The sequence below is a fragment of the Camelus dromedarius genome, chromosome 22 (assembly GCF_036321535.1).
Source record: "Camelus dromedarius isolate mCamDro1 chromosome 22, mCamDro1.pat, whole genome shotgun sequence".
Classification (NCBI taxonomy): Eukaryota; Metazoa; Chordata; class Mammalia; order Artiodactyla; family Camelidae; genus Camelus; species Camelus dromedarius.
Window position 1 is genome coordinate 21,963,895 of NC_087457.1, and position 20,429 is coordinate 21,984,323.

At 34.9% G+C, this 20,429-nt stretch overlaps 1 long non-coding RNA gene across 1 annotated transcript in view; it reads right to left on the minus strand.

Annotated features, from left to right (window-relative positions):
• LOC116149166 (uncharacterized) overlaps positions 1 to 20,429 on the minus strand; it is an 81,159-nt gene that overhangs the window by 28,965 nt on the left and 31,765 nt on the right. Inside the window, exon 2 of the long non-coding RNA XR_004132798.2 lies at positions 1,716 to 1,815. This is a non-coding gene — a long non-coding RNA (uncharacterized LOC116149166). The remainder of the gene's footprint in view (positions 1 to 1,715; positions 1,816 to 20,429) is intronic.

Sequence of the window (20,429 nt, forward strand, 5' to 3'; positions counted from 1 at the left end):
TGATAAGAAAGCAGCAGTGTGGGTACAGAGACCCACATGCACGGAGGGAAGGCTCCACAAAGCGACGTGAGGGGCGGCTGCGTGAAGGATGGAGCTAAGCTGTCACAAGACAAGGGACACTAGTACTGCAGCAGCTGGGAGACACAAGGAAGGAGGCTCCACGGGAGCACGGCCCTGCTGGCACCTGGAGCTTAGACTTCTAGTCTCTAGAACCATGAGACAAATTTCTGTGGTTCTCAGCCACTCTGTGGTTCCTTGTGACAGCAGCTCTAAGAAACTAATATATAACCTAAAATGCTTAAAAATTGGTTTTGATATTTTCTCATTTTCTAGTATTTTCTTTACTGTGTTTTCACTTCTATGATTTGGTACATTTTATATACATATAATACAAAATGTATACAGAATAGATCCATGTATACTTATGAATCCATTTTGCATCCATATATATATATATGAATGCATTTTGCATATAATATAAAATGTATTCAGAACAGATCCATACACACACACACACACATATACATATATGAATCCATTTTGCATGTTTATAAGGAATTGGTTTCAAAAAGCCACAGTTTCAAGTTACTACTATTTTATAATATTCCACATGTCTATTCTTAGAAAAAGCATTATGCTGAGCTGAAATTTCCAACTTTACATAAAAACACACTCCCTTGAAGGCTTAAAATCACTTTAAGCAACTGCAAATTTCAGCCTGGGTTCAAAAAGCTAAATTCCAGCAGAGCAACTGAGTATTTGTTCCAGTTCTGAACAACAACTTTCTTGCTGTTACTACAACTGGGTAATGAAGTTACAACATAATGTTAATAAAACTCAATTTTTGCCTCTCAAACTCTGCACTTATTTTTAATTATATTAATGTCATAATTTTCTAACTGGGTATGTTAATGGCCATGATGATTAGGTTAAAAAATTTTGAAGGAAGAAATTAGAGTGATTTAAATTTAAAGAATCAAGTTTGGAAAATTTGTAATAATAAAGAATAATTTGCTAAAGACACTTCTCAGATTTTGCTGAGACCCTAAGTAATGTATTGGAATGTCACAAAGGGTTATGTCTAGTTTATCAGCTATCCTCCTGAGGACATCACATCCTGCCTCTGTCATCACATCATAATTGAAAGGAAAAAGGACTCCGAAAGGTTCTAATTTCAAGCTAGGACACAGGAGACATAGAAGAAATCACCAGCAAGAGATACTGAGGTATTTGTGAGCATATCTCCAATAATAAACATTTCTGGCTGGAAATGGTGAAAATACATTAGGAACTGGTTATATCACTGCACAAAAGGCTATCACTTGTCAATAAGAGTAAGCATGATCATTATAGACAACCAAAACACTGTCCTGCACAGAAAATGGTCCCAGAATAGTCCGGGAAACGGATCTAGTTCATCAGATTTTGACTTTTGCAGACTGCTCTGTCTAACCATTCATTCAGTTTGGATGTGACAGTAGCACCCAGACATAATTGATGTTCTAAAGACCTCAGAGCATGTGCCCAAGTAACCAGGTGTCAGGAAAAGACAGTCCTTCAAGGATGATGGGTATCTTCTACTCACTCACAAACGTGTCACAATATATTTTCATTTTAATTATCATTGTATTATCATTGTATTATTTTATGTAGTAATATAACTTAGGCTTTAAATTTTCCTGCATGAAATTAATCTTAAAGCCAGGCATACTCACCAAAGCTTGCTAGGGTGCTCACAGCTGGCCACTGCTGGAAATCATCCCAAAGACTCCATTACGACTGTGATGAAGTGATTTCCCAGGACCCTTAGGACATCTGTAAGTTAATAATATTAATTACTTTATACTTTCAACCTTGACATCATACCAGTAGCTAGAGTGAACTGCAAGGGTAAAGTATTACCTAGTGCGGGCTCTAGGAGAAGAAAATGCTGGAGACCAATTTAATCCTTTACCAGTTTGCTTAGGAGAGCAAATTGTTAGTGACCTCTGGGAAGGGAGAGTTATAAAGAAAGAAGGTGGGGAGAGAGGGGGAGGGAGGAAGAGAGAAAGAAAGGTGTTAGGGAGAGGCAAGTATTAGAATTAGTACATTGAAAGTGAAGAAGAAAAAGTGAAGTGATATTTAAATTGGGAAATTCTCAATAGAGTCAGGACAATAAGCAAGTTCAGTAATCAAATCTATCTGAACATTTATTGTGTTTCTACATCCATTTTGGTGCCAGCAAATCCCTTTAAATTATTAAGGGTGTTCAGTGTTCTTTGTTAAGTAATGTTTGGCTATTCCTATTCAGATTGTAAATTGCATATTATCAGTAATCCTGTACTTATCAGTTCATGAAGGACCTTCTGCTATCAAATAATGCTCTTAGCTAAGAAAGGCTTAAAATTAAACAACTTTTTAATGTTCTCTGTAGATAAGCAAAAGGATGATGCAATAGTCAGAGAAATATTCTGATGGGTAATGACCTTTAATCTGAGTCTTAAATGAACTGACACTTTCCAGATGAGCAGAATGGGTAAATATGGGAGGAAGTAACAGTGAGAAGTTATCTAGGTTGTTGTTAAATGCGTGCACTCTGGCATAGGCAAGGATTCTAATTTGAGGCTTTCTATGTACTTCATGTATTATCAAGGCAAATAACCTAATCATTCTTGACCTTAATTTCCTCATATAGATAAGGACTATAAAAGACCAACCTCATTGTTAGAAGATGTAAATGAGATAGTGCATGTAGAGTGTGACATATATAGCAAGTATTCAATAAATGTTAGCTATCATTACTTCTATTATTATCCTTACATCGAAGTGCCTTTTGAAGTGTGTATTCAGTTCACTGTGGATTTCCTTTATTTTTCAAGTGAAACTGGAATAAGAATAATAGATAATAAGATAATAGAGCTCTGAGTTGATATAATAAAGTCTGGCATATTTTTGAAATTATTACCTTTATTTGTAGGTAATCATTACATACATTAAGTGATCTTATATAACATCAATCAATAATCTCAGTTAATTATTTAAGTTATTTTCAGTTCTAGTTCACAGAAATGTAATCAGATATTAATCTCTGAAAATCGTCAGGACTCCTAGACAAGATTAATTTCCTCAATTCAGAGATTTAAAAAAAATTTTATTTTTGTCCTCCTTGCTATTTCAACCTAAACTTTGTACTGATTGTGTTTGAAGCATCACAACATAAAAATCTACTTCTCAAAATTGAAGATATAGTTACATACTAAAGTATAATAGCAATGTCTAAATCAGCTTTTCCAATTTTCCCCTGTTATAGTAATGATCTAGATCATGTATTTGTTTACTCTTGACTTGACAGGTTTGGACTTTTCACCTCACTGAGCTGGTGTTATTCTTGCTACATCAATAGAGGGGATAGAAGCAGAGCATGACGTATCAGACTAAATTCTTTTCTCTATTGAGCTTCCCTGATAACTCAGTTACTCTCAAAAAAAACCAAAACAAAACAAAACAAAAAAACATCTCTTGAAGACTATGTATACTATGTATAAAAAGTAAATATCCAAGGATGCTATAATCTCAGCAGCATAAAAATTCCACTTACTCATTTTCAAAGAGTTGTGACATATCAACACAACTTGGTGTCTAAACAAAGGAGGATACAATGTGTACTAATCAACCTAAAGGCATATTATTTATAACTCTCAATCTACTCCAGAACATAATTTAAACAATTTTGAACATAAAAACATTTCTTAACCTTAAATTTCATAATTTCAATTTATTTTTGGAAATTAGGAAAAGAAAGGAATATCTGAGATCAATTTTATTTAACTTAACTCAATAAAGAATGTGTCAGTCCTTTCATTAAAGACATAGACTCAAATCATACTTTCAGAAATAATGAGTAAGTAACTATCACAAAGGTTGTTATAGTGAATCTGCTTTGGTAAAAAAAAAATCAGGTGATCAGAAAGAAGCAGAACTCATTTACTAAGATAAATAAACTTTTAACAATGATCATTTCTGAATGTCCACATTCTGTTATCCAACATTTGAGACTTAATAATCATGACTGTCATATGTTTAGTGTGACAGGCTTTTACAGGTATTAATGCCTATATTGTAAAGACCATTAAAATTCCTATTTTAAACTAAAGAAATTGAAGCAGAGGAACATTAACCTACTTAAATTCACATGGATTATAAGTGCTAAAGGAAGGATTTGAATCCATATGTGACACCAGAGCCTATATGCCTAATCATATTGGTTCCTGTAGCTAAGAATGGAATTACTATATGACTATCTTCTACAGGGGTTCTGTGAACTTTGGAGAGAATCTGAGTTATATGATTTGAACACACATCCACACAAGCGCCAGGAGTCTCCAAAGCCATTCTGACCCACTCCCTTTTTCTTCTCACTTAGTGAAAGAAAAGTAGAACATGATGACAGTGGATACCTGGTAGGGTTGGAGAGGTCCAAAACTAAGGAAAACCAAAAATGTAAACCACATTTTCCAACAGTAACGGTTGAAAGCTTAGTTCACACTACCTATGAATCAATCATTTTATCTTATGACACCGATGTATGGCTTCAACTCATCCACTCACATCACAGTGGACCATTAACCTAGGGGTCTGGGGGCCAGTGTTATCCTTGTAAACGATGTCTTCATGGAAGTATGAGTGTGGTGTCAGAGTAGAACATCACCTTTCTTAATTAAGTCAGTTAACTTTCAGGTAACAATTTGGGGTATTTTATGAAAACTTCTGAAAAATGAGGTTTCTTCCAGGTTGTATTACAGCTCCAGCTGTTACAATTTAGTAAGTTAGATTTTTTAAATATAAAAGATCACAATTTCTAGTATCTAAAAATATAGGCTACAAAAATGAGTATCTATTATATATTATCATGTATAAAACTTTAAAATGAATAAATGATCAGATACTGAAATTCAAACTAATAAATACCAAATGAGCTGTGAAATCCAAAGCTGTGTGTCTTTGGGTATAAAATTCAAATATATATATGTATGTGTGTGTATATACTAAGAAAATAACATCATGATTATATATTTCTCTAATTAAAAATCTAGCAGTTGCCTTTTTATTTATCTTCATTGAGATTCCTAGGTAGGAAAGTACAATAATACTAAATTAGATCAAGACATCTTAGCAAGATCTACTAGTTAGCAAAAGGCTTAGAAGGAAACTATGTTTTTGCTACTGACATAATAAATCTAAGCTTTTAGTTAAAGCAAATATATTTTACCAATAGCTGGGAACACATTTGTGCTATTTCTCAAAATAATGTAACCAAATAAAAGTATGCTTACTATAAAATTCTCCGGTTTTATTATAATAAAAATGCTATACCTAAAAAAAGGTAACCCAATGTATCAAGATTTTGTGTACAAAGGTACTGATTGATGCAAAAATTCTGATTATGAAAGCAAAGCATGTTTTTGGCAGCATTTGAAACATAAAATTTATAAATTAGATTTTAAAAAAACATTTTAAGAAAGATTTTTATATAGTCACAATATTTTATACTATATAATTAAAAGCTGACTGTATATATTTATTTTAATGGCTTGGCCCACAGTTAAAAATGCCTTAAAATGACCCAGCATTGATGAAAGTCAAGTGAGATTACTGAAACTGTACCAAGTACTTTCATAACATTTTAGAAATAATGCAAAATACAAAAAATAAAAATATATAACAAAATATTTTAAACTAAAAATAAAGTAAGGTTAAGGATATACATTGAAGATTACTCAAACTGCTAGACACCTGCTCAAAACACCAGTCAGTTAACGAGCTAAATAAATATTTAATACATTATAAAATAAAAAATTATTTCTGGAATGTATGGGAAAGTGACTAGGTTTCCAAATAATTTCAAAGTTGAATACAATCTTTTAAATTTCAAGTTATTCTTGATTATGTAATTTACTAAAATTAGAATCAGAGTTATGTTAAGGCCAGGTGTCAGGAAGCAAAAGTGAATGACTTTATCTTTAGTAACTCCAGACTCCTCTTAACTCTCTTCCTGAATCTTTCCTCAATTCCTCAGTGCCCAATGACAAGAGTCACCAGTATACCTAGTACATGTGACATTTTATATGTTAATTTTATTTTCTCGATTATCCCTAGCATATGGTTCCTAACCAATGCATAAATATGCCATTTTGACAGAGGTACCCTTATCTCCTATGGCACTTCATTTCATTTTGTATTAATCTAGCATAACGCCTTGACAGGGTCAAATATTTTTAACGTCCTTTACATAGTCCCTTTTGGCCTGCTAACCTATTGTTTAATAAAACTTTACTAAAACTTACAATAAATCAACTCTTTTTCTAGATCTTGTAATTTACAGTAAGAAGTTTTTGTTTTTTACATGGACTGTAACCAACATTCCCCAAGGCTGAAATGATATCTGTTCTGTAGCAAATATTATTTTAAAAATGCAATTATGGAATTTATGAAAGATAAAACAATTCCAACAGTTGAATTATGTCACTATGATACATAAAATTACATTATCTCAAGAGAATTCAGAAAAAATATATTATTAAAGTTAATCTTTACTCTGAATAAGTCGTTAGCTAATTATGTATGATTCTAAGAAAAAAGACATTGGTAGGTGCACTCAACCTTGAATGAGAGATTTTCTTCACCTGTGGTCCTTGGAGAGCTCACCCTTTCAGGCCTCAAGGTAAGCTGTCATGTACACCACAAACCAAGATTCAGGTTTAGATTAAACCTGCAGGGACCACAGAACAATTTGTCCCCATGACAAATCTTTTCTGCTGATTAAACAATGGAATTTTATGGCCCATTTCTTGAATAATATATTTGAGCTTGTTTTATGTGTACCTGCCCTAAGTTGCTGATCCTGTAAAACTGGAAGCTGACTATATTGTCTTGTCAAATTTTTGGAGATACACATTTTCATAATTGGATTTGTTGATTTATTGCTAACGAAGAGAAAACTTTCTACTTCAGCCACTTATCTGGGTTTTCAAATTGCTTCCATTTGAAAGCAAATTGTATGAGTGAAAGAAAGTGATTGAAGTACATTTAAGCACAAAAATATTAACTTGATAGAAATGACACAAGTGAAGAACAATGACACACATAGTCTTCTTTAAACTCTGGAATAGTTATTAAAAATACAGTGATTTGAGCAGAAAAACATGTTAGGAACTACTGCTATGTAAATATTCTCAGAGCACATTGTCAGTTTTACAATTTTCTATAAGAATATTGCAATTAGTGGTAATCAATTTATCGACATTTTATACTTACATTATTTGTGGAATATAACTAGAGTTATTATATAATTAATATCCTATAGCTAACATTTAAACAGGAAACAAGAAAATAACCCTTACAGCCTATTGACAACACTAATAAAACCTCAAACTCTCAGAGCAGGCAATTGGAAATGCTTTACTTTTTCAATCTTTATAAAGAGGAAAAGATATCTTCACAATTTCTTCCCCGTATTTCATTCTATAATTCTCAGCTAGCCTAGAAGACAAAGATGGTTGACTGACATTCCATTTTAGGCTTCTAATAGGTAGTGGGCATTTTGCATATATTATTACTTTATTTAATAAAATGTTTGCTGTTACGTTATAAATTTTCTATTTATTATGATGTTTGATATACACACCCACTTGGAAAAGTAGAATCTATCTTATCCAAAGTAAATAAAAACAGGGCATTTGCACATTTGGAAAGCTCTAAGTGTGTTTCTGTGTCACAGAACACACATGTGGTACTGTCACCCCCAAATCAGCACAATGCCTGGCCAATGATGAACCCAAGAACCAATTAATTTTTCCTGTCCAGTTGAAGAAAAGCTGAAATTCTACAACTAGTATTTAGTCAGAAGACAGAAACAACACTTTGAAGTTACAGAAAATAAAACTTAATGCTTCTAACCAAAACTATTTTTAAAATTTGGCTATTCTCCACAACTAACATGAATTCCCAGTGGTACATTTTTAGTGTCTTCCATACAAATGGTGCAATGCAATGATACCACTTCATCATTGGGAATGTTAGAAATGAGCAAGTAGCCAAGACATGGAAACAACCTAAATGTCCATAGACAGATGGCTGGATAAATAAGTTGTGGTATATATATGAATACTACTCAGCCATAAAAAATAATAAAATAATGCAATTTGCAGCAACATGGATGGACCTGGAGAGTGTCATTCTAAGTGAAATAAACCAGAAAGAGAAAGAACAATACCATACGATATCACTTACGTGTGGAATCTAAAAAAATACAAATGAACTTATTTACAGAAACAGAAACAGACTCAGACATAGAAAACAACTTCACGGTTACCAGGGTGGGGAAGGGGATGGGAAGGGATATATTGGGAGTTCAAGATTTGCAGATACTAACTACTATATATAAAACAGATAAACACATTTATACTGTAGAGCACAGGGAACTATACTCAATATCTTGTAGTAACCTATAATGAAAAAGAATATGAAAACGAATATAGGTATGTGTATGTATGACTGAACTATTACGCTGTGCACCAGAAACTGACACAGCATTGTAAACTGACTATACTTCAATTAAAAAAAGAAAGAAAGAAATGAGTGAGTAGAGAGCAGAGAACCACTGAAGGAAGCCACTTTGTCAAGGCAGCACAGCAGAGATCAGATTCCGTGTCCTTGCCTTGGACCTGTGTTTGTCTAGGAACCCATGCTGTGCACCATATTGGAGTCAGATCCTATTAGCACCAAAGGAGCTAAGTAAATTATACAGAGAATGGAGAAGCTTATTATTATGAAGTGTCCAAATTTACTGCTCCTGGAGAGTCATTATATTATAGAAGGAATAACCCAATAGGTATCCTAATTTCTTCACTTTAAAGGTCAAGTTCTAAAGGAAGTTGAGATACCAGTCCAGCATGCCAAATCACTTTTCCAACCTGCCACAGGGTATTTGGAGTATATGTTTAGTTCTTGTTTTCCAAATTCTAATCAGTTGCCACAGGGAATCATTGTTGGGTGGGGAAAAACACAACAGGGGACACTTTGATGGGAGGGTGAGCAGAAGAGGAGAAAAAAGGAATAGATTTATTCAGCAGACAGCGACCAAGGCCCATGATCTGTCTTCTTAAGCCACACTGATCTTTGATCCTAACTGACTTTCAGAACCAATAGATTTGGCTTAAAGAGAGAGCAGATAAGCTGGAGAATGCTTGCAATGTGGAATAAGGAAATGGGTGCCTTTTTATAAAGCCACAGGCATACAGAATTTTGAAGTCATTTCAGAAACAAACAAACAAACAAAAACTGCTGGAATTCTACACATTGAAGTTGGCATTAAATGTTGTCATACAGTCCAAAATTTATTTTACGTAGGAATGAGAAAATAAGATTTTTAGCCCTGTTCTAAAAACAACACGAATTTTTTGCCCAGCATACCCATCTCTGCCAGAAAGCTGACAAATGTGCCTTTGCTTCACTTTTGCAAATTTGGATCAGAATAAGGAGAATCTGGCCTCAAATTCCAACCTCTTTGTTTTGGCACTATAAATGAATTGGTGAGAAGTGAAGAAGCAGTTACAAAAACAACAAAGAAAACCAAGATTTAAAAAAAAAAATACTGATTGCAAGTAGAGAAATAAAAAAGATAAACCAACCAACATTATCACTGATCATTCTTATTAAAAAATCCAAAGATAGGAAAGGGAAAATTTAAGCCCTCAAATATCAGACACACTCCAGGCAAGAAATTTCAAAAACTGCATGTGAAATAACTGTTTATTCCAAAAGGGTCCCCTTCTCCTTTATTCACTGAACCACTCCCAGCATTCTTTCCTTTTATATTTTAAGGAAATTATTAAGTATAAAAATGTCTAATTCTCTTGGGAATAGACAGTGAAGTATCTGGCTAGGCCCCTATGGCAGCTGACAACTGAAGTCACCAGGATGGTTTTATTTATTTAGTTATATTTTAATTTTTTTATTGCAGTGTAGTTGCTTTACAATGTTAGTCTCAGATATACAGCAAAGTGATTCAGTTTTATATATATATTTTTTCCTTTTCAGATTCATTTCCGTTATATGTTTTACAAGAAATTGGATACAGTACCCTGTGCTATACAGTAGGTCCTCTGAGATGCTTTCCATTTTCCAATTCTCTAAGGTTGTAAGAATAGAAAAACTGTTTCTCTAACATTCTCATCACTATCTTTCTACAAGTTTATTTCTCACGCACGGAAGAACCTCACTCTATAATCAAGGCTTATGTCTGTCGTGAAAGTTTCCCTGATTTACTATCCAGAATTTTCTCCTATTCATAAACTTCTTCATACCCAAATTCAGGTTTTAGATGATTTAATACACCTATTTGAAAATTTAATTAATTTTTTGGGGGGTAATTAGGTGTATTTATTTGTTATTTATTTTTTTTTAATGGAGGTACTGAGGATTGAACCCAGGACCTCATGCATGCTAAGCACGCACTCTACCACTGAGCTATATCCTCCCCTGATTTAATGCATTTATGATCATGACCTTTTACTTTATCTCATTCACATTAATACCTATTAACAAAGGGGGAAGAGTCTGATTTTCCTACTTGGCTGTCCCCTTGTGGCACCTCCTTTCACACATCCACAGCTCTCAGTGCACGATGTGTAGGAAGACTGAGCCCCGTATGCACCCAATCAGTTCTTACGTTGATGACATATCTGTTACATATGCTGCTCATTTGCCAGATTCTTTTAAAACAGTTATTCTTGACCACTCCAATGATGTCATCGAATCACTTGTTTCCCCTGTGTTCTTGTCATAAAAATGCTCATCATCTTACTGTTTGTTACACTCACAATTCTTCAATTAAGTTTCTGTTGCAGTTTGAATTCATTAATTTGTTCAACAAATATTTTTGGAGCACCTATTATGTGGTAAGCCCTACAATGGTCATTAGGGATATGTTCAGCAAAACAGTCCTAATCTCTAGGGGAATTTTAACCTAGTAGGGTAAACAGAGATTAATGAGACAATCACATATGTGAGTGCGTGATTACCAGTTGTAGTGACCCATATTAAAGGAAAAGCACAGGTGCTGAGAGAGTAGGAAGACCAGACAGAGAAATCACTCCTGGAAGAAGAACATTTGAGTTGTTCTCTGAAGAATGAAGGGAGTGAAGGAGGCAGGGGTTGTGGTACAGAGAAACAGAGGATTATAGGAAGAGAAAAACACAGACAGAAGACCCTGAGTTAGGAAAGAGCTGAGCACTGTGAAGGAACTGAGAGAATGCAGGTGTGGCCCAGTGCGTGGAACAAAGTGGAAATCGGTGGGACTTGAGGCTGGGGAGGGCAGTTGCAGTATCACGTTGTAAGTGATCTTAAAGACCGTGGTCTTGCTTCTCAGAGCAGCGGGAAGCCACTGAAGGAGAACTACTCTGACTTGATCTGTGTCCTCAAAATACCACTTTGGCTTCAGTGAATGGAGAAGCCTGGGAAAAAGTAAAAGTACATTATTTGGGGTGATACTTCTTTTGTTGAAGTGAGAGATCATAGTAGTTTGGACTAGAATGTTGTATAAGTGGTGAGAGAAGTAGAGACATTTGAGAGGGATTTATAATAAAATGTATTGCACTCAGGAGTAGATCATATATGAGGGAGTGAGAGAGGAGACTAGGAGGTGGCTGTGGTGAGTGGTGGTGAGAAGCGCTGTCCCAGGTTTGATGGCTAATGTCGTAGCCACAATGTGGGCGCCCACCTGTCTGCGTCTGATCATCAGATCTCAGCTTCAGAGATAGCACTTTAAGTCTTACTCCTCTACTTGGGGTTGGAAGGAGAATACACGTACTTTCTGCTTTATTCTTTCTATTGAATTCATCCATCTCGTTTGCTTTCATGAACCATGCATTGTGCTGAGTGCTTGGCCAGAGCTTTGTGTCCAGTCAGGAAGGAGGACGACAGATGAGCCTGTAATCACAGTACAGTGGGGTAAGCGCTGTGTTGGGTGGACACAGGGTGCTGAGGGAACACAGAGCGGGTGATGACTCAGTCTGGAAGGCCCAGTAGGGCTTACTGGAGAAGCTGGCACCCTCCTGAATGTGCAGAATGATCAGTAGGAATTTGCCAGGAGAGACGCTGAAAGAAAAGGCCACAAGAAGGGAAAATGTGTGCAGAAAATCAGCTCCTAGAACCTGGATGAGCCTTTCAGACCGAGGCCCTGCGGGCTCAGACATGAAAAGCTGGGCCATGAGAAAGCGGGACAGTCATGATTTGTTCCCCCAAATCAGCTGGAAAGAAATTATCCAACTACTGGGAACTGAACAGCTGATGTCGCACACCTTGGGCAGTTACATGCTGCCTTGCCCTGCTTGTTACAAATTTGTGCAAATCATTTCTCCAACCAGGTTGTAAGACACGTTCAGGGAGAATCACCAAGAACAATTTCTTTGACAGAGTTTAGGATGGCTCTGAGCTCATCCAAAAAGCTCCATAATAATTACTAATTGGCAGACAGAAGTAAAGCTTCTTGAGATAAATACTTCAGGTCACTGAAACCAAATATATATATGGCTTGAAACTTCCTTTTCAGACTAATTATATATTTTGTATATACTACTCATCAGCCACTGATCAGCGAAATCCTTTAAATTTTCAAATGGAAGACAAAAGAGAAAACTCTAAGCTGATAAGTGTGCAAATTATAGCTGTGGGCTGCCCTTTCTTGAGGAAGCAAACTAAATTTCACAGGAACAAATGAATAGTCACATGTGTTATATTTCACTGGCAGGGAAGCACCTATTTTTAAACTCACCAAAAAGACCTTCAATTCAGATTTAGTTTCATATGAATTCCCTCTGTTTTCTTCCCTGTAATGTCTACTTAGCTCTATTCAATATGACAAAATTATGTTTAGATTATGTTTTTTTAAAAAAAAAATCGAGAACCTGTCTAACTTTTAAGGTATTTCATAGAGTATTTTGGACTTTAGGTCACAATTCAAAAAGTGACCATACTGCCTGATGTGAAAAACTAATTCACTTTCCAAGATCCAAATCCGTGGGAACAGTCTTCAACAAAGTCCACCCAGTGTAGTTTGAATGAGTTTTACTGGTTGACAATACTACGTATGGGTGACATGAGGGTATTATAATGTAAAGAACTAGAGAAGTGGACCCAGGAATTCAAATCTGGATCTTTAAGCCCCGATCTGCACTTGCATGAGTTAAGTACTGGCTGGACTGCTGTCTTACCGTTGACTTTCAGTTTCTGCTCTGACCTTATATAATCTATGCATTTTTTGCTTCCTGTTTGCATCTGGTAATCATCTTTAATCAGCTTACTTCACAGTAGGGTAGGATTTACTTCTGTTGCTGTCTTGCTGTTTTGCAACTTAAATTGTTCTTGCCTTTAAGTTTCTTGTAATTTTTCTGTTCCTTAAACCTCAAAGGCATGGCCAACATATAGCAGAAGTGGTTTTAAAAATCAAACTGTCTGTAGATGTAAAGGTCCAAAAGGTACTGTTAAAAAAAACAATCAAATGCTGTTCTGAAATTTTGTACATATGCTATGTATGTCTTTCTATGTGGTAACAGGTATCCATTTCAATAAATGTAAGCTGATTTTCCTAGCGAGATTCCCAAAAGCACTGAATTTTTAATGTCTGAAAATAGGTCTCAAGAAATATTTCCCTTAGAATTGATGAGGAAACAGCAACCTGACCAAAAACAAAACAAACACAGGAAGCACCAGGTCTGCGCCATGCTGGAAATCCTAACCAATGGCTCTTAGCAATAAGCCATAACATATCCTGTAATTCACATTCTTTACGTGGGGAGGAACTGTGTTAGGGCATGTTCACCTTTGCATCCTGAATACCTGACACAGAGTAAGTTCTTATACTTATCTTTGAAGCTTCTATTTTTGTTGAATTAACTAATAGGCAACTTTACCATGATTTTTGACTTAAATAGTACATTTATGATCTTTCTTCATAAGAAATGATATAATTGGTAATCCCTGTAGTATCATTGATATTTGTGAGGATGTTGGTGAAATATTATTTGATAGTAATTCTGTAGGGCTGGTTGGTGAAAAGTACTACAAATAATTAGCAGTATATCATTTTCTAGAACTAGCAATTTTCTGTTGTGGATAGTAAGTCTATTGTTCTTGAAGAAAATGTTTGTCAGACACAGGATCTTTTCATGCCTTCCAGTGTTTTTTTGGGGGGGAAAACACAATGTTTCTTCATGACTTGTAATAAAATCATAAGCCAAGTAACTAGAATTGTGGGACATACGCTAGTTTCTCATATAATATATTCAATTGCTGAAAAAACAGATTAAGGTCAAATCTACATTTAACTACATAAGGCAGTGAAGTAGGTATCCTCATATAAGTAATATGTAACATGACATAAATCAAATCAAATCAATGCTGGATAATAGAAATTATTAGAGTAAATTAATTTTTACCTCAAATTTGTAAGAAAGATGAAATCTCAAATAGTGATTTTTTTCAGAAGAATTCCTTAATCATAAAAACATAGGCAATGTTTTATATGACAATCTGTCAGCTTCTGGTTTTCACAGAAATTAGTTAATATATGGAAACTCTGAGGCAGTATTTCCTTCAGCTTCTCTTTGTAAGAGGACTGCTGAGAACTCAAAGAGGAACCAGGGGAGTGTCAATGATGATGAAAGGATAATGAACTACATCAAGTTTCTGAATTATTTAAAGCAGAAAAAAGCATGATTTTCAAATAAATTAAGTACCCTATGCCTGAGTCCACCTATTTTCATTTTAGTAGAACAACAATAAATGAAAAAATAATGGGAAGAAAATTATAACTATTCTTATATATGGTATTTAAATATCACATTACAAAGCATTCCCAGACAGGAAATATTTGTACTCCTGTGTGATGGTTAATATTATGTCAACTTGACTGGGCCCTGGAGTACCTAGATATTTGGTCAAACATTATTATGGATGTGTCTGTGAGGGGGTTTTTGAATAAAATTAACATTTAAATTTGTAGACTGAGTAAAGCAGATAGCCCCCCACAGTGTGGGTGGGCCTCATCTTATCAGCTGAAGGCCTGAACAGAACAGAAGGCTGAACTTCCTCTCGAGTGAAAGCAAATTCTCCTGCCTGATAGGTGGCCTTCAAACTTGGGACAACTCCTCCTCCTGGTTCCACAGCAGTCCAGCCTTTGGACTTGAGTTGGGACACTGGCTCTGCAGATTTTGGAATGTGGAACTTCCAAAACTGTTTGATACAATTTTTTATCATAAAGGGATTAGGGATTCCTAATTACTATAAATTTTAATTAAACATGGTTCTATAAATGGTATCTTTAAGATTAGAAGATTTATTCTCCAATAGTAGCTTAGACTAGAATAAAGCTCCTAGTCCTTTTCTGCAATTCCAAAATCCAAACAGCCCTGAAAATAAGTATTTTTTTCCTCTAGGTCTGGTGTCAAAACTCATTTGGAAACAAAACTGATCCGCACTGACAGCAGGACACTCATAACTCTTTATAATCCCATTTAGTGTGAACATTCATTCATATCACTGTAGAAATCTTAATGAGTTTGCCTCTAGAGTGCTGCCCTGACACCCTTGGAATTCTACACCATATATCTAAATTCTGAACTGTATCTTGCCCCAAGGATTTAGAATAAAATATTGTGGACTGGTAATTATTTTTCAGATACTACCATGACGAAGATAAGTAACAGGTGATATTCTTAGGCTTCAAGTTATAAAGAAACAGCTCAGATCAATTTACATTAAAAAGGAAAGTCACAGAAGGATACTTGAATTGTACACAGAAATGAAGAGAGAGATGCCAAGTTACAGCAGTTTCAGCTTAACAGAATTTCAATCAGGGTTAGGCAGTCAGAACAAACTGTTGGCTACTTTCTCTCAGAGTTTTCTACATGAAGGGACGCTCCTTCAAGAGCTCTGAGCTCTGACACTTAGAGAAGAAAGAGGCCTGTCTGTGCCAGCTCTGTATAGAAACATGATAGATAAAGTACTCAATTACTTTGCTGGGTTCACATGTCAATTCTTGGGTCACTCTTCTTGGTCATGGAATGGGGAGCAAGCCTTTGCCATGTGCCCAGCTGTGGGCAATGTGCCAGGGTCTGGCAGTTGCTAACTCCGACCTAATAACCTCATGCTTGGACTGGAGAGGGGAAGAACCTCAAAGAAGGCTGGTTTTTAACAAGTAGATAAAAAAGCAGATGTCCACCATAAGAACTCACCAACCAAAAAAGAATCACATCTAGTATTCATCACTCTGGCAAAACTAAAGAACAGAGAAAACTATTTCTTTTCACATTTTGACATTTAAGAATCTTAAACTAAAACTAAACATAACATGTCATTACATTTTAGGCAAAACCAATCAACTGAATCCTATTTTTTATTTTTAGCACTTAAAAAAAATTTTAGGATATAATATACTCATGCTTTACTTTATATTCTTGTGATCTTCCTCCACATACATTGATGAATGAACAAATGTATCATCTACTATGCTAAAGGGCTTCTTTGAAAAACAAATCAATTATCTGCCATGTCACCAGTATGGTATTTCATCAATTAATATTTTCAATGGCTTTGAAATATTTCAAGGATATACATACCCAATGGGTTTAATAAAACTAAATGTGAGTAGCAGTGCTCCAATGCAGTAATGAATATATTTTCATTGAAAAATAAATGAAGGGAAGAAATCTCCATAACAAATTTAGGCAGCTGAATTACATTTTGATCGAAATTATTTCTGCTCTTTGTGAAATAAAGAAAATCTAACACAAGCATTTTATCTGTTAATAAATAATTCTGCATCAACAGCCTTCAAAAATATTTAAAGCATTCATTTACAAATAACGAAATGGTGATAATCATGAAAAAAATAAAATGACAAAACTCTAGGAAGATCCTAAGCTGCCTTTACTTCATGAAGTTTTCTTCAACCAAACTGTTCCCTCTTGGTCTCAATTATGTGAGCTTTCATGACATCTGCTGCCAACCATTCAACTTGTCCTTTGTTACGTACAATCTGACGTTACCACTGAATCTACTGCTGAATGTATATTACACCTTCCATTAACTCAGGAACTTATTAATAGTATACTTCATTTATATTTTCTCTTCAGTGCCTATTATATGCATACACTAGGCATTAAACAATACTTGAAAACTGAATTGTTAAATTTTTTAAGAGTGAACAGGGAATCTTTGGCTAATTAGTGTTAGACCAGGGGTTAATTCATTCAACGATTTACACATGAGATTTCTGCCAACAATAATGAGCTGCCAAATTTCCTAAATTTTTCATTAGTCTATATTCCAATGCCATCTCTATTAGATCAAGTAAAGAAAGAATTAACCTAAATAATGTCTTTTCCAAGACTAAGTTAATCACTTCTCAAGCATTATAGCACATTTAAAGCACCATTACTAACTCATGCATGTGATGGAAATACACTGTTAATAGTCTATTCTTTATCTTTAATGCAGACCTGGGGAATATTTTCTGAAATGTTTTTTTTTTCCCTCCACTATATTCCTTAACTGCTCTCAGGCCTATAGATACCTGCAATTGCATGTCTTTCTAATTTATAAACTTTTTAGAATGGCCCAATGCAAACCAAAAAACTCAAACTTCTAGACAGTAAAGTCCCTCTCTATTCTTCCCTCCCAATCTTCTCAACATGTTTTTTTTTTTGACTGTTCTTCTGTGTATCTCATGGTGGTAATATCTAAGATATTATTCTTCTCCAAATATTCTGATAATTTTTCTACTGTGATAACTGCCACTCTAAATACTTTTTTCCCCCTCATTCACCAATCTAAGTTCAAATACTGAGTTCAAGAATTAGCATTTTGAAGTTTCTTCTAACTTGCTTGTCATAAAAATAAGAAAACATTTAAATCATCCAAAAGTCCAACATTTAGAAATAACCATTTTGAAGCAAAAGATAACCATCAACTCAAATACGTTTCTCCGCAGGTATAGTAGCCTCCTGCGTGTTTATTCTCAGATCTGTTCTCTGCCCTCCTCTGCATACCCCAGCCATCCTTGATTGCTGGGTGATGGTTGGGCGTTGCTGTTATGAGGAACTCACAGGATCCTAAAGACTGAAAGGCAAAAAGAGAGAGTTCTCCTTTGTTAATGCTTTGCGCTGCTTTTCTGGCAAGAGCTGTGTCTCTCCACAGCCCCAGCTTACCCTAGACAGCCCTTCTATCTGTGGTTCTGGTTACTACCATGCACCTTTCACATACCTTCAGCCACCCCTTTCCAATCTGGCAGCCCTAACTTTGGGGCTTGGGTACCATCACATCTCTCATCTCCAACCACAGGGTGATACTGGCTTCTTACTGCCAATCTACGCATCCTCTGAATGGCCCCAACCTGCCTTTCAGCTCGTCCAACACTTTTACTATTAGTTCTCAGTATTCAAGCCCTACCTAGCATGAGCTCTCTTTTTTTGGATTAGATCCCGACTCAGACACAATATATGCAAACAGAAGGACTAACTAGTAAGGAGATAAAGCAATTTTTAAAACCTGATCATACACTTTACACAATTTAGTAACAATGTTAACTTGGATTTATTTAAATTTAGTAAAACAACATCTCAAATAAAACTGAAAATCTCCATAGAACACTGCTGGAAATTCAATATAAATCTCTTTATCATAAGAGATACTATTCTCTTAAAATATCTCCCTGAGTTTAGAAATAAATAGCAATTAAAGCAAAAGACTTCAGTCAGTACTTTTTTAACTATGTGTTTTAATTTTAGATATGACCTGATTAATAGATTAAAATTTGGAACTTCCGTAGTTCTCACTTCCACTTGGATCACTTCCTTATTTTGATAAACAAAACGTATAATATTCTATCTCTTCTGCATCCAGTTTTGCACATTTTCTTTTAGAAATTCTAGGTTTAAGCAGAGTCACTGATAATCACTACTAGATAAAGTTTTCTGTCATTCCCGAGCTCTCTATAAGGATTCAGTACATAATTTATAGAATTATTTTATCAATTATATTTAAATAGTTTTTTTTTATTATCTTAATAGTTATTAGGTGATGTATTGCATAACTTCTTTCATATTTGAGAAGGCCTGCCTGTCACTTCTATGCGTAAAGGAATACTTGGTCAGATGTAGGAATGGGAATTCTGTGTGGCCACTTTACTATCTCAGCCTGGAACTGTCACCTGCATACTTTTTATGTGGATATTTTCCCATTTTACTACAAGTTTAGCAAGACTTGCTCTATTTACAATTCATCATTATAGGTCCTTAACCCTGGTGTACAACAGATTATCAATATATGCTTGATGCATAAAGAGGAATGAATGAATACATAAATATAATATATAGCCTTTAGACAATCAGAAAGTTTTCAGTTCACCCAAACACTCCTTATGCATGAATGACACAAGAAATCGTCTAAAACTTGAAGTATCTTTCACATAGTTGGATGATATGAGTACACTCTTGCTCTTTGACAGTGAAGAGAAGAAATTTTATACATTTCTCACATTTTTTTTTTTACTGATTTTATGATCGCTACAATGGAACAATTAAACAAGACTTTATTCTCCCAAATAAAAAGTAAATCCCTTGGGAGAAATAAAATTTTAGCTTAATTTTGAATGGGATCATAATATCATTTTCTAAGACTCAGTTTTGATGATAAAAGAAAGATAATCCTTGAGCAAATAATTATGTAATATGGGCAAAATATTGCTACTATATAATGCGAAAGATTGAAGTATAAGAAGATACCTCTTTCGCTTTTTACCAGTATTACTGTTACTATTAGTATTATCCATTCATAGACTGACCACCCTCTGCTACTCAAAACGTGAGAAAAACGACCATCTCAGGACATTTGCAATTGCTGTTTCCTTTGCCTGGAAGGCTTTTCCCCTGGATACAGGCATTGCTCCTTCCAGAGCTTCCTTCAGAAGTGGTCTTTTCAGTGAGACCTTTCCTGGCCACCCCATGAACAGTGGCATCTCATCCCTGCCCACAAACACCACCACTTCTTTACATTAGTCAACTCCTAGCATTTACCATTTGTACCATAAATGTTCACATACTTAGCTGACTGTTCTCCATCTTTCATAATAAAACTTCATAAAAGCACAGATTTTTATCTGTTTTGATCTCTAATGTAAACATTACCAGCACATGGTGTGTGTTCAGTTGCTATTTTTTAGTTAATGGTTAAATGTAAGTGTCTTTCAGAATATATTGTGATAGGGACAGAAGTATTAAAGGAGACTAGGCTGAATAATCATTAAATTGAGTAAAAATCACTCACCCTTATAAGAAAACTATACTTTTAATTAAGTTTAACTGCTGGTTTTGAAAACGCTGCTCTAAATCATA